At 42.6% G+C, this 12,010-nt stretch overlaps 1 protein-coding gene and 1 long non-coding RNA gene across 4 annotated transcripts in view; one reads left to right on the top strand and one right to left on the bottom strand.

Annotated features, from left to right (window-relative positions):
* The window catches only part of LOC116281225 (uncharacterized), a 44,283-nt gene extending 32,488 nt beyond the window's left edge, over positions 1-11,795 (top strand). Inside the window, exons 2-3 of the long non-coding RNA XR_012072308.1 lie at positions 2,594-2,660; positions 11,459-11,795. This is a non-coding gene — a long non-coding RNA (uncharacterized lncRNA). The remainder of the gene's footprint in view (positions 1-2,593; positions 2,661-11,458) is intronic.
* The window catches only part of PPM1L (protein phosphatase, Mg2+/Mn2+ dependent 1L), a 261,588-nt gene that overhangs the window by 60,556 nt on the left and 189,022 nt on the right, over positions 1-12,010 (bottom strand). The gene's annotated exons all lie outside the window — the stretch shown is intronic.

Genomic DNA, 12,010 nt, shown 5'->3' with positions numbered 1-12,010 from the left:
CACTCTCACTGGCACTTGGACTCCAGTAATTCTTCAGCCCAAAAGAACTTCTGATCCATTAGCTCTACCACTTTTTCACTGTCCCTCACTCCTCCCTTAAGTCCTCATATCTCTCTTACTCTGCCAAACACAGAAATTCTTCCCTTATTCTTCCCTCTGTTGCCTGGCTTAGAAAATCTCCAAATCTGGTTAAATTGAACCTTCTTTTGCCTTCACATGTGCACTCTATGAACACAATCTTCCTGACTCATCTTAAACTTATGACCATAAATCTCAGGATACTCATCACTGCGTTTCTACTGTATTTTCCTAGTTAATTCAGCCTCTCAGTCTCTGGGGGGACAACTGCGCGTATTTCCCCCTTTTCTCAAATTTCCAAAACCACTGCTATTCTCAGCTCATAACCTTACCCATTTTACTAAGAAAAGAGATGCAACCAGAGAAAACTCAGGAATTCTCCCATGATCAATTTATTACCCGCCAGAATCAAAAAATTCTTGCCTGTCTCCCTCCTTGTTCCTAACTTCCTCATCTACTCAAGAGCTTTCATCTTGCAATTATTACGCTATCTCCTGCATTGTCAGTTTCTCCCCTTCTAGAGGGTCACTCATTTAGCATACCGGGATGCTGTTATTTCTCTCATCTTAAACAAATCTCTACCGAAATACCTAAACCCCCCTGGCTACTGGTGCCTCTCTTTGCTCATCTTTACGGCAAATCGCAAGAAAAATCTGTCTTTTCTTAAAATGTCCACTTTCTCACCTTCCACAATTTCTCCTTAACCCACTTCAGAGGTTTGTGTTCTCACCAAAACTGCTCCCGTGGAGAACACGGACAGCCTGTATCTTGCCAAATCCAGTTGTCAACCTTTGTCCTTCACCTTCTACCACCATTGAATAGGGTTTGCAATAAGCCTCATGGCTCTCCTCCTCCCTCGCGCCCCCTGCCTCGCTCATGCTGTCATTCCTTGAATGGGCCGAACTCATTCCTGCCCCAGCATCTCCTGGTCACTGGGCTAGGAGCGCTTTCCCTGCAGGTCTGAGATGGGCTCACTTCTTCACCCCATCAGGCCTCTGTTCAGAGGCTTTCCTTGCCCGCTCACCTCGGCCTCTCCTGGCCCCACCCACCAAGCTCCAGTGCCCCGACCTGCTTTAATTTCTCCACGGCACTTACCTCCACTCGGCCTGCTGTCAGGTCATCATGTGGTCTCCTGCACGACACTGTACACTCCATGAGGGCAGAGAACTTGTCTGGCTTGTTCACAGTTGAATTCCTAGAACCTAGAACTGTGCCTGGCATGTAGTAGGTGCCCGGTAACTACTTCTCGCATAAATGAATATAATTTCTCAACTATATTTAAGGTTATTTTTATTCATGGATAAATAGAATATTTTCCTTCCAAGTAAATCTTGAGTAAGATTTGCAAAGGGACTAGCAAAGGTGTCAGGATGAATTTGTTCACAGGCATGAGACAGAAAAGGTTCAAAGCAAAATTAATGAGCAGTGGAAGAAAGGGGGAAGCGGGGGGGGGTTGGTATAGGGGAGGAAAGAGCAGGCTTTGTGTATGAGTCCCTGATGAGAGAAAAATGAGGAACTGAGGCGGACCTGTTAGCTGTGCTACTGGAAGAGTCCAGAAAGGCTCTGTCTTCGAAAGGAGGGACAGGTGTGAACACCTGTATGTCTGTACATACCATTCAAATATTCATTTTTTTATGGTGTGAATGTGCCTGAACCACTGCTCTGTGTTCTTACTGTGGCATCTGCCCATCTGTAAACCACAGAGGTTGATGACTGCAGTTTTCATGTCCAGCTACTCATCACACTTACCCTGGGCATCTGGGCCCCTCCCCGTTGACCAGATCAATCTCCAGGGTTGCGTCCTGAGAGATCTAGTTTTACAAAGCTCCCCCAGCATAGGCCATCAGCTGTGGATGGTTTAAAATCATGACCAGAACAATATTTTCCAACTGGCAGATCTCGGGCAGGCAAGAGGCAACTTTTTTACCACCTTGTGACCATTTCTCCTCTGACCCTCTTTAGTATGAAAGGTTGTCACTCAGATCCCATATTTTCTTATCTGACTTCCTTTCCCCCTACCCAACTCTGTGGTAGAGAATGAGATAATTTATCAAACCCTAGAGTAATCGAGATTAGGAAATCCTGCTCCATAAGTCACCGAGTTGCTGACAAGCCTTGGGATATTGTTGCTAGGCATCACCTGAGACCAATATGCCTGGTAATAAATTTTTTGTTAGACATTCATTATGGAGGCAATAGCAGAAATATCATTTTTATTTATAAACATAGAATAATAATATCAGCTAACAATTACTGAACTATTACCTGATGCCAGGCACTGTTTTTAACTCTACATCCTCATGTATAAAACAAAACAAAACATGCAAAGGAAAAAAGCCTTGTGGTAACAGCAGTGTACACTGTACCTCGATCAATAATTCAGTTACAAGTCAGACATTCAGTGGCTTGGCCATGCAGAAATAGCAGAGGTCAGGTTCTGGCTCAGTTTGGGTTCTGGAAGCCATCATCTGTTATTTTCACCTGTCCAGCATTGCTTCCCCCCCCCCCCCCCCAGGAGCCACTTGTCTTCTGAGCCCTGAGGTCCACAGTGCCTGCCTACTCTCTGCAGAGGGATGAGACAGGTGAGTACATGGCCCAGGCTGGCCAAACAGAGTTCTTCCTCCCTGGCCACTGTTCTTGGTTGAAAGATGAGCATGTGACCCACGATGGCCAATCAAAATCTTTTTCTGTGGATACCAGGAAAGAGAGTCTCTCTCTTCCTCTGGAATTGCAAGCTCTGAATATCTTTTGCCACTCTAAGGAGGAAACTACTTGCAAAGTACTTGCAATGGACAAGAATAAGGTTAACATGCAAAGAGAAGCAGAGCTCAGGGAAGGAGAGAGGGAGCTTCGATATCATTTGAGACCTGGCTCAAGCCAGTTCTAAGTCAAGTGCATCACGTGGGCTTTCGGGACCAGTAAATTTCACACCCTGTTGTGGTTGTTTTGCTTAAATGAGTCAGAATTGAATTTGTCAGTTGGAATAGAGACTCCTTGGCCCAACTTTTGAATTTGAGTCAAAGCGACACTTAAAATTTTCCCACTTTTACGGGTAGTGCTCTTTATGTGCGTCTGGTTACATACGAAGAAATACTGGGAGTTGCCTGCAGACACTTAAGGAACAAAGCTGTAACAGAACTACCAGTTTCTTAGCCATGATCACCTCCAAGCATTTAGCTTGATCAGACTTGGGAGCAGGATGTATTTAAGAGGCGTCTCTTTGTGAATTACGAATCGCCAACCCATATTCTTTACTAAGTCTGGTTGTTTCTTAAACATGTGTAGTATAATGATTAAGAGCTTGGGTTCTGGTAACAGAGGTTGCCTGAGTTCAAATTCTAGCTTTGTTACTGACTCGCTACAGAACCTTAGGCAAGTTGTTTAACCTCTTGGTGCTTCGGTTTCCCCATGTAAACATTCCCCATGTGAAACACTCATCGCTTAGGGCTGCTGAGAGACTCGAACGTGTGAAGTGCTTGGCTCCTCCTATGGGGCTTTCCCATAGGCCACAGCCCTTGGGAATACAGTTAAGGGCCAGGTTCCAAGAACTCCACAGATGAGACAGTGTGACCTTCAGGAGATCCTAACAGACTCAGTGTAGACCTAGAGTCCTTCTAGGAAGAATAATCTATATCTATATACAGATACACATATATATATATAATTTCATAAAATAGCTACACTATTTTTTACACACAAAATTACATAAAATAGCCCAAGACATAAGTGAACCTGTTTTCTAGGTTCCTTAAAATGGTGTTTAGGCTTGAACCAATGTCTGCAATTGGGAGTCATCTTTCCCTAACCAAATCCTAGGGGTTCTAATAAAACTCAGATGGTTTTGTGAAAGCTATACATTTAATGTGCCATATCTAAGCCATCACACCATCTTTCTTTTTCCTGTGAAGATCCTAGAGTCTGAAGGGTCCAATATTTGACAATGAAACTGGTTCTCAACATCTTAAAACTAAAGAAAATCAATCAAAAACATTTCAAATGGACTCAGAAAGACTCACATCTCTCACCTGAACTTAATTCTTCACCTCTGTTCCACATTGTCAAGAGCACTGGCTCTGCATGGGGGATTGAGAATATTTAGGGGAGCATTTTTGGTTGTCACAATGACTGTGGCTGACCTACACATGAGCGCGCTCACACACATGTGGGTCAGGGACACTAGAGCTTCTGCAACACAATATACAGTCCTGTAAAACAAAGACTTCCCCACACCCCACACAGCTTTCCAGTAACACAGGTGAAAAACCTGCTTGTAATCACAAGAGTCTGGACCTTCTGTTTTACATGTAAACAAAAAATATTTTTGGAACGGCTTTATTATACACTGAATTTTCCAGGAATGCAACCACTGTGAGAATAAAGAGGAACTTGCACTTTGTTTTGTTTAGAACTTTAAGAAAAGTTAGTCCCATCTTGGAAAAAATCACTTCACCAACAACAGCACCACTCGTATTGGAGTTGTCAAAATAATCCAGTTGTCAGCCCGCACCTGTAGAAGGCACCGCGGGCATTAAGTGCAGGCATCTGACAACTCCATTAGGACTTCGAATGTATTGGTGCCTACATATTTATATGTGGAATTACATATAATTTGACTATACTTACTTTCCCATTGTCCCCTTTGTATTATTAGGGCATTTCACTGAATTTCTAAAGCATTATGCATAGAGGTAGATTCTATTATCTATACATTTCATTTCAGGACGGTAACTAGAGTGTTCAAAAGCATTTGTTTGAAAAAGAATATTGGCTCTGTGAGGGTGAGAAATACTGTTTTGGAGTATTAACAGAGTGGAAAGAAATGCTCAAATCGTTTTTCTCTAAGACGTCCCACTCCAGAGGCACTTACTACATACAGGGCAGGCATCATAGTGGGTTTACAGGACTTGGTGCTATAAAAATTAAAGAAAACAAGGGAAAATGGGCAGGTAAATAAACAGATGAAGAAACACCGACAGGAAAGGCAGACTTCCACATGAGGCACGGAAGGCCTGATACTCCTTAGATGTCAGGCTTCCCTAAAGAACTGTTCTGTTTGTTTCAGTCTATTTTCTCCCTTCTTCCCCTTGACGTTAAGAAGTAACAACATTCACTTTAATCAATACGTCGGGTTTTATATTAGTTAGCTCTGGTTTGATCTTTTCTGCAAAAGAATCATGCCTTCTCCCATTCCATCGTAAATTTTTTTTTTTTCTAGTAAGTGTGTGATTACCCTTAAAATCTGCTGCTTAGGAGATCCACAGAACTAGTTTATGGCATCACTGACATTCCCTAACCTCTTCACAAGCATAAAGGATCGTACAGACATCTCTGGCTAACTGCACCACCACTATAAACTCTATCTGAAGCTGGTTAGTAGAGCATAAATGTTGGCTCCCAGGAAAGTTTGGGTAAAGACTGGCCCTTCTGTTAAGTTGTTCTGAGACTCTGAGGAAGTTGCTTAACCTCCCCATGAGTTAATTCTCTGAAGCAGAAAGGAAGATTAAAAATCAGTCTATTTCTTGTTTCAGTGCCTGCTCTAGTAACACACACACCAAAATTAGAACCATATTTTTCCACTGCTTACTACCCCAGGATGCTCAGCTAAGCTGAACCGATCAGTTAAGCAGCTTGAGAATCTCAGAGGAAAGATGTTTCATTCAGTGTTCTTAATTATTGACTGGAACTGACAAACTAAAAGCCAAGAAAATCTGATATTTAACACATGCTTCTAAAAGTTGGAAATCTATAGCAGCTGTGAAGTGGTTCTGTTGTTCTGATTTTGCTCAAGGTCAGAGTTGTTCTCATTTCAAGAACAAGGTTGATTTTTTTCATTATCATTCACTTATCCTTTAACCTGAATGCTTCCAGACCTCACTTTCTGGTAGATGTCACACGAACATAAATAACTCGAACGCCATGCTCTTGGCAGATCCTGTACCTCCCATGGGCTTCAGTCACCCTATTCCCCTGTTCCTTCTCTCTTGCCCAAGGTCCCTCTATTTCACCAAAGTGCTTATGGAAGGCAGTAATATGGTTGCCATTCTTGGCAGTGCCTACATTAGAGATTCATTATTTCTTCCTCAATCATGAACACTTTTTTAGAGAACCTGCCTATTCCAGAGCCAGGTAAGAGAAGTTCTACTAAATACATAAGCCTGCCCACTTTGCCACAGCTGACAGGACCAGAGGAACTGATCTATATTACACAAATATAATGAACTGAGACAGAGTCCCTGGTTCAAAACTTTAAACCAAGAAACGAAGTGAAACTGGAGGCCCAGTGTAATAATTTTTTCAAATGACCAGAAATGCTTTGGTACTCTTCCCATGAGGAGGTGGAGTTTCTGTTCCTTCCCTTTGAATGTGGGCAGGGCTTTGACTGCCTCAACCAATAGAATTTGGCAGAAGTGACTCCCAAGCTAGGGTAGAAAAGGCTTGCAACTTCTGCCTGGGTCCTTTGGAATGATTACTTCTTGGACGTGCCCTCTCAAAACACTGCACTGCCAAATAAAAAGTCTGAATGTCTTTTGGTCCTTACATTAGTGAGCCCATGTGTAGGCACTCAGGCCAACGGTCCCAAAGGAAGCCCAACCTTTCAGCGGTTCTTACCAGGGTGACAGTATGAACGAAGAGGCTATCCTGGAAGTGGCTTCCCCAGCCCCAGGTCCCCAGCCATTTGAGTCTTTCCAGCTGAGGCCCCACACATCAGGGGGCAAAGATAAGCCATTCCCCTTATGCCTTGAGCCCTAGAGTCCATGAGCATAAGCAAATGGTATTCTTTTTTGCCAGGGAGTCTGGAGTGGTTTGCTACACAGCAGTAGTATCTGAAATGCCCAACCACATGAATGATCACGCCCCAGAATGAGGATCCATATACTTCTCTGAGAGTTTCTAGAGCTGCCCTGGTTATATGACTATTAAGCTCTTCTTACATTCCAAAAGATTCTTGTATAAACCTCCTTTGTTTTTGAGATCATCTGAATAGGCTTCTTCCTTATAACCCAACATGCCACAAGGGAATGCCCATCACGAGGCTGTCCATGACAAAGGTGCTATCTCCCCCTGCAACCAAAGCTGCCAATTCTCAAGGACCCTAATGGATGTCAGGGCATTCCCAAGCAGTGGTGTGAAATTGGTCCTCTATTCTCCTGCACCTTGAGGCCCAATACTAAAGCAACACTAATGCCCAGAGTCTCCCACAACACAGAGACTTTAAGTTCCTTTAAATTTCTTGCCCAAATCCCTGTTCCCACTGGGGCTCAGATCTAGATTAGGAGTTTAGCAGAGAACAGACAATATCTGTGGCTGGAGGAACAGTACAGTCTAAGAATGACACTAAGGGCTCACTGTAATTTGCCTGGACGATGATCTACTCATGGGTAAGGATTCTCCCAGCAGGGAGGGTGGACCCAAACTCAGCTTCCCATGGTATCTGGAGCTTCCTCCTCCAGCCAGAGGGGCTACAACTTCCTGGGGACCAAGGTCTTCCAGGCTGGAAAGCTGGTATTCCTGGCGAACAATTCTAAAAAGCTGGCACCTGAATCTATACTGCAAGAACAAAACTTCGAATAAAATATTCTTGGAGTGGATATTTGATATCCTACACTTTGCATAGCACATCCATTCAGCTAGATAAAAATGATGTGACTTGTTCATCAAGTAAAATGATACACAAGAAACCTTCAAGGGAAGCAAACTACTGATGTTCCAAACACCCCACATGTTATCAGAGAGAAGTTTATTCACTAAAGCTGCCAGGAAATACTTGTTATCTCCACTTAACAGAAGGATAAAAGAACCACGGGAAACAAACTTCCAATATGGCAATGAGGATAGCAGTTTCTTGGGGTTTAAGCGCCAGCTTTAGAGAATATAAAGTTATCCCAAATTCACTTGACCCTCACTATTATACTATAATGGGCTATTGTCCAATATGTCCAACCACATTTTAATCATGCCCTTTCAGGTCCTGTAATAAGGACATCATCCAGGACGATGCCTAAGCTAGTCTTGCTATCTCAAATGTTTGCTCTGAAGCAGTGGTCCTCAGCCTCGGCTGTGTCCTGGAATCACCTGGGAAGATTAAGAAAAATACTGAGACCTGGGTCACATTGCAGTGATCCTGATTTAACTGGTCTGAGTGCAATCTGGGCACAAGCCCCCCAAGGTGACTCTAATACACTGCAAAGGTCGAGAACGTTGTTCCAAAGCAGTTTCTCAAAGCTCAGCACTATCAACATTTTGGGCCAGATCCTTCTTTCCTGTGCACTGCAGCGTGTTTAGCAGCACCCTTGGCTTCTACCCACTAGATGCCACTAGCCCTCACTCCCGCTCCCCTTCTTCAGTTGGGAAAACAAAAAACGCCTCTAGACATTGCCAAATGTTGGGGGCGTGGGTGGTAGTGGGCAGGTTGGGAACTGCCCATGGACAGCTGTAAAGAATATTAGAGTAAACCAATTTTATTATTTTGGGTGGTTAGAAAATGATTCCTAAAAAATAAAAGAAAGAAAATGATTCCTGGCAAATAAAAGCAGGGCAAAACAGAACTTCATTAGAGACTCTCATAAGTAGGGCCCATTGGGCACCATTGAACAGGGCACTGATCAACAAGGCACAGAATGCAACCGAGTACCCCCAAATGCTTAAGAGTTATGGGGAAATACTGAGAATGCCATAAATTCAGTCCCTTCAAAATATCCATTTAAAAATAGCACAACTGCAGGGATTTACAGATTAGAAGTGGCTTTGGCCACATCTGTCACATTTGACCTCATTCCATTTTGGAAAGCTTTCGTATTACCAGGAAAAAAAAAAAATCTGCTACAGTCTTGTCAACAGGCAACTATTTTTAGACAGTCTCATTTTCTTTGGTGGCTCTGGAATACTGATTTCCCCCACAGAGGAAGGCTTACAAGGAAGTACAGTCAGCCAAAGAGGCTTGACGTTACAGACATTACAAGAAAAAGGGAAAATTAACCCACCTAATTATACTCTTGAGCTTCCTGCATTTTATTTGCAAATGTAGTTACACCAGGCCCATAATACTTTCAGGTATGCTTTTAAAATACACATAGGCCTGCAGACAAGTAGGCAAATTGGGTTGTGTTTACTTCTTTCTATTTATGTGGGCCAATACTTTTTGCAAGCTGAACCTTGGGTGCAAAAATCGAACACATTTCTAATTCCGTGAGGGATTCTTCATTTTGCCTCATTCCTTAATCTCATATTGAATTTCCTCCTAGATCAAAAAGCAATTTGAAAAGAATGGTAGGTTAAAAATAAGAGTTTTCTTGTGGGGAGGGTATAGCTCAGTGGTAGAGCACATGCTTAGCATACATGAGGTCCTGGGTTCAAGCCCCAGTACCTCCATTAAGGAAAAAAAAAAAAATACAGAAAAAAAAGTTTTCTCAAAAATAATGTTTTTCTCAAAACATTTGTTAAAAATTTAGCCATAAAGAACCAGTCCCCAGGAAATGAGGGGTAAGTTACTTGTTAGTTCTATCCACATTCTTCTTCCACAAAGTCTGACAAAATGAGGGACTCGCTTGTTTACTGCTGTTTTCTTTAGGAACAAAGAACCTGAGGTGGGGATTTGGTAGAAAAGTAGATCACAAATAAGGGAAATTATGATATAAAAAGTGGAAGAGACAGACAAGATATTCAGTGACGTCCTCATTTCTGCTTCTTTTTCTTTTTTCTTTTTTTTACACAATAAAAGAGATAACCAAGAAGCCATAAAGAACAGGAAACTTCTTTTCTTACTGAAATAACAGCTGGGTCAAATAAGAAAATTCATCTAGTTATTCTACTCATCCATATAAAAATTAAAAAGAGAACAAGTCTTCTGAATTTTTATATAAAAATTAAAAATGTAATAAATTTTAGAACATAGCCAGTCAAAGGAAAGAAATAGAAAAATAAGGTGAGGGGTAGGGTAAGGAACTGCTGAAGGATGAGAGAGAGATGGGGAGACAGAGACTATTACCATCAGGGCAATGCCTTAATTTGGAAGCATTTAGATACCACTGTGAAAACTAAGCTGCAATTTCACAACCGTTGAGGTACGTGGGTGCTACTGTCTGAATGTTTGTGTCCCCCCACAAATTCTCATGTTGAAATTCTAAAGCCCCATGTGATGGTCTTTTAAGGTAGGGCTTTGGGGAGGTGATCAGAGCCCTCATACATGGGATTAGTACTCATATAAGAGGCCTGAGAAAGCTCCAAAGCCCTTCTACCCTGTGAGGACACAAGAAGTCAGAAGTCTGTGAGCCAGAAGAGGGCCCTCACCTGACCATGAAGGCACCCTGACCTTGGACTTTCAGCCTTTAAAACTGTGAGAAATAAATTTCTGTTGTTTATAAACCACCCAGTTTATGGTACAGATCTTTCTTGACTTATGATGGGGTTACCTCCAGATAAATCCATCATAAATGCAAAATATCATTAAGTCAAAACTGCACTGAATTCATCTACCTAACATCATCGCTTAGCCTTGCTACATGCTCAGGACACTTACATTCGCCTATAGTTGGGCAAAACCACCTAACACAAGGTGTATTTTGTAATAAAGTGTTGAATATCTCATGTAATTTACTGAATACTGTACTGAAAGTACAAAACAGAATGGCAGTGTATCGGCTGTTCACCCTTGTGACTGCATGGCTGACAGGGAGCTGTGACGCGATGCCCTAACCCAGCATCACGAGAGAGAACCCCACTGCATACTGCTAGCCCAGGAAAAGATCAAACCTCAAAATACAAAATATGTATCATTTTTGCACCATCACAAAGACCATCATAAGCTGGGGACTATCTGTGTTTTGTTATAGCAGCCCGAACAGACTAAGACACTGGGCACTGTGTTAAGATGCTCCAGAAGGAAATATCTGCCTGAATTTGAGGAGTCAGAAATGATAATCAAAATATTTAACAACTGACACAATGAGGGCATCGCCACTGATTCAAATAAAATGAAGTTGCAGGTGTGGAAAAGGATGCTGGGTCCAAGCATCCTGAGGCCATCTGGTGCTGGGTGCAGGGCGGAACACTCCAGCTTTGGATTTAAGGGAAGCAGAACGTAGGTTATAAGAGGAAGGAAATGAGATTAGGAAATAAGAGGAAGAGATGATGACACTAGAGAGGAGATGGAGGTGCTGGCAGTCAGAGTAGACATTTTTCAGTGCAGACTGGTAGCCAGTCCCTGCTGGTTGCCACCTCCTGGTATTCATACTCCTGCGTAGTCCCCGGGGTCCTACAATGACTTAGTGTTGGTCGGTGTAACCAATCGTGTATGGTAGAAATTATGGTATCTCACTTTCGATATTAGGTAATACAAGACTGTAAGCTTCCCTCTTGGGTTCTCCTTTGCTCTCTCTCCTAGGTCACTTACACCAAAGGAAGCCATGGAGCAAACCGTCTTGTGGAGATGCCCATGTGGAAAGGGACGGAAGCCTCTTGCCAAGAGCCACGTGGGTAAGCCTGGACACAGCACTTCCAGCCTATCTTCAAAGACTACCACCCTAGCAGACAGCTTGACTGCAGCCCCACGAGAGAACCAGCCAGCATTCTGGACCCTCAGAAGCTTGTGAGATGAGTTACTAAGTAATTTGTTATGCAACAAGAGAGAACGCACAGCATTAGAAAAAGTAAAGACAAATATGTAAGAACATGGTACAAATACACTAAAATCAAGGAACTGCTTTTCCATCCGGGGCAGGGCAACGAAGGAAGGGGAGGTTGATGGAGCCAGTATTTTGTTGGTTTCTGTTGGGCTCTGGGTAAGAAGTTAATTTATGCAAAGTGCATGATAGTTAATTCTATCTACCATAAAAGAAATTGGGAAAACACTCCTATATACCAAGCTAAGTATATGCCAAGTAAGTTACAACAAAAATCATAAGAGACCATCATCATTAGCGCATTCACCAAATGT

This window comes from Vicugna pacos, chromosome 1 (assembly GCF_048564905.1).
Source record: "Vicugna pacos chromosome 1, VicPac4, whole genome shotgun sequence".
NCBI classification, from domain to species: Eukaryota; Metazoa; Chordata; class Mammalia; order Artiodactyla; family Camelidae; genus Vicugna; species Vicugna pacos.
This window is presented reverse-complemented; position numbering and strand designations above follow the sequence as displayed.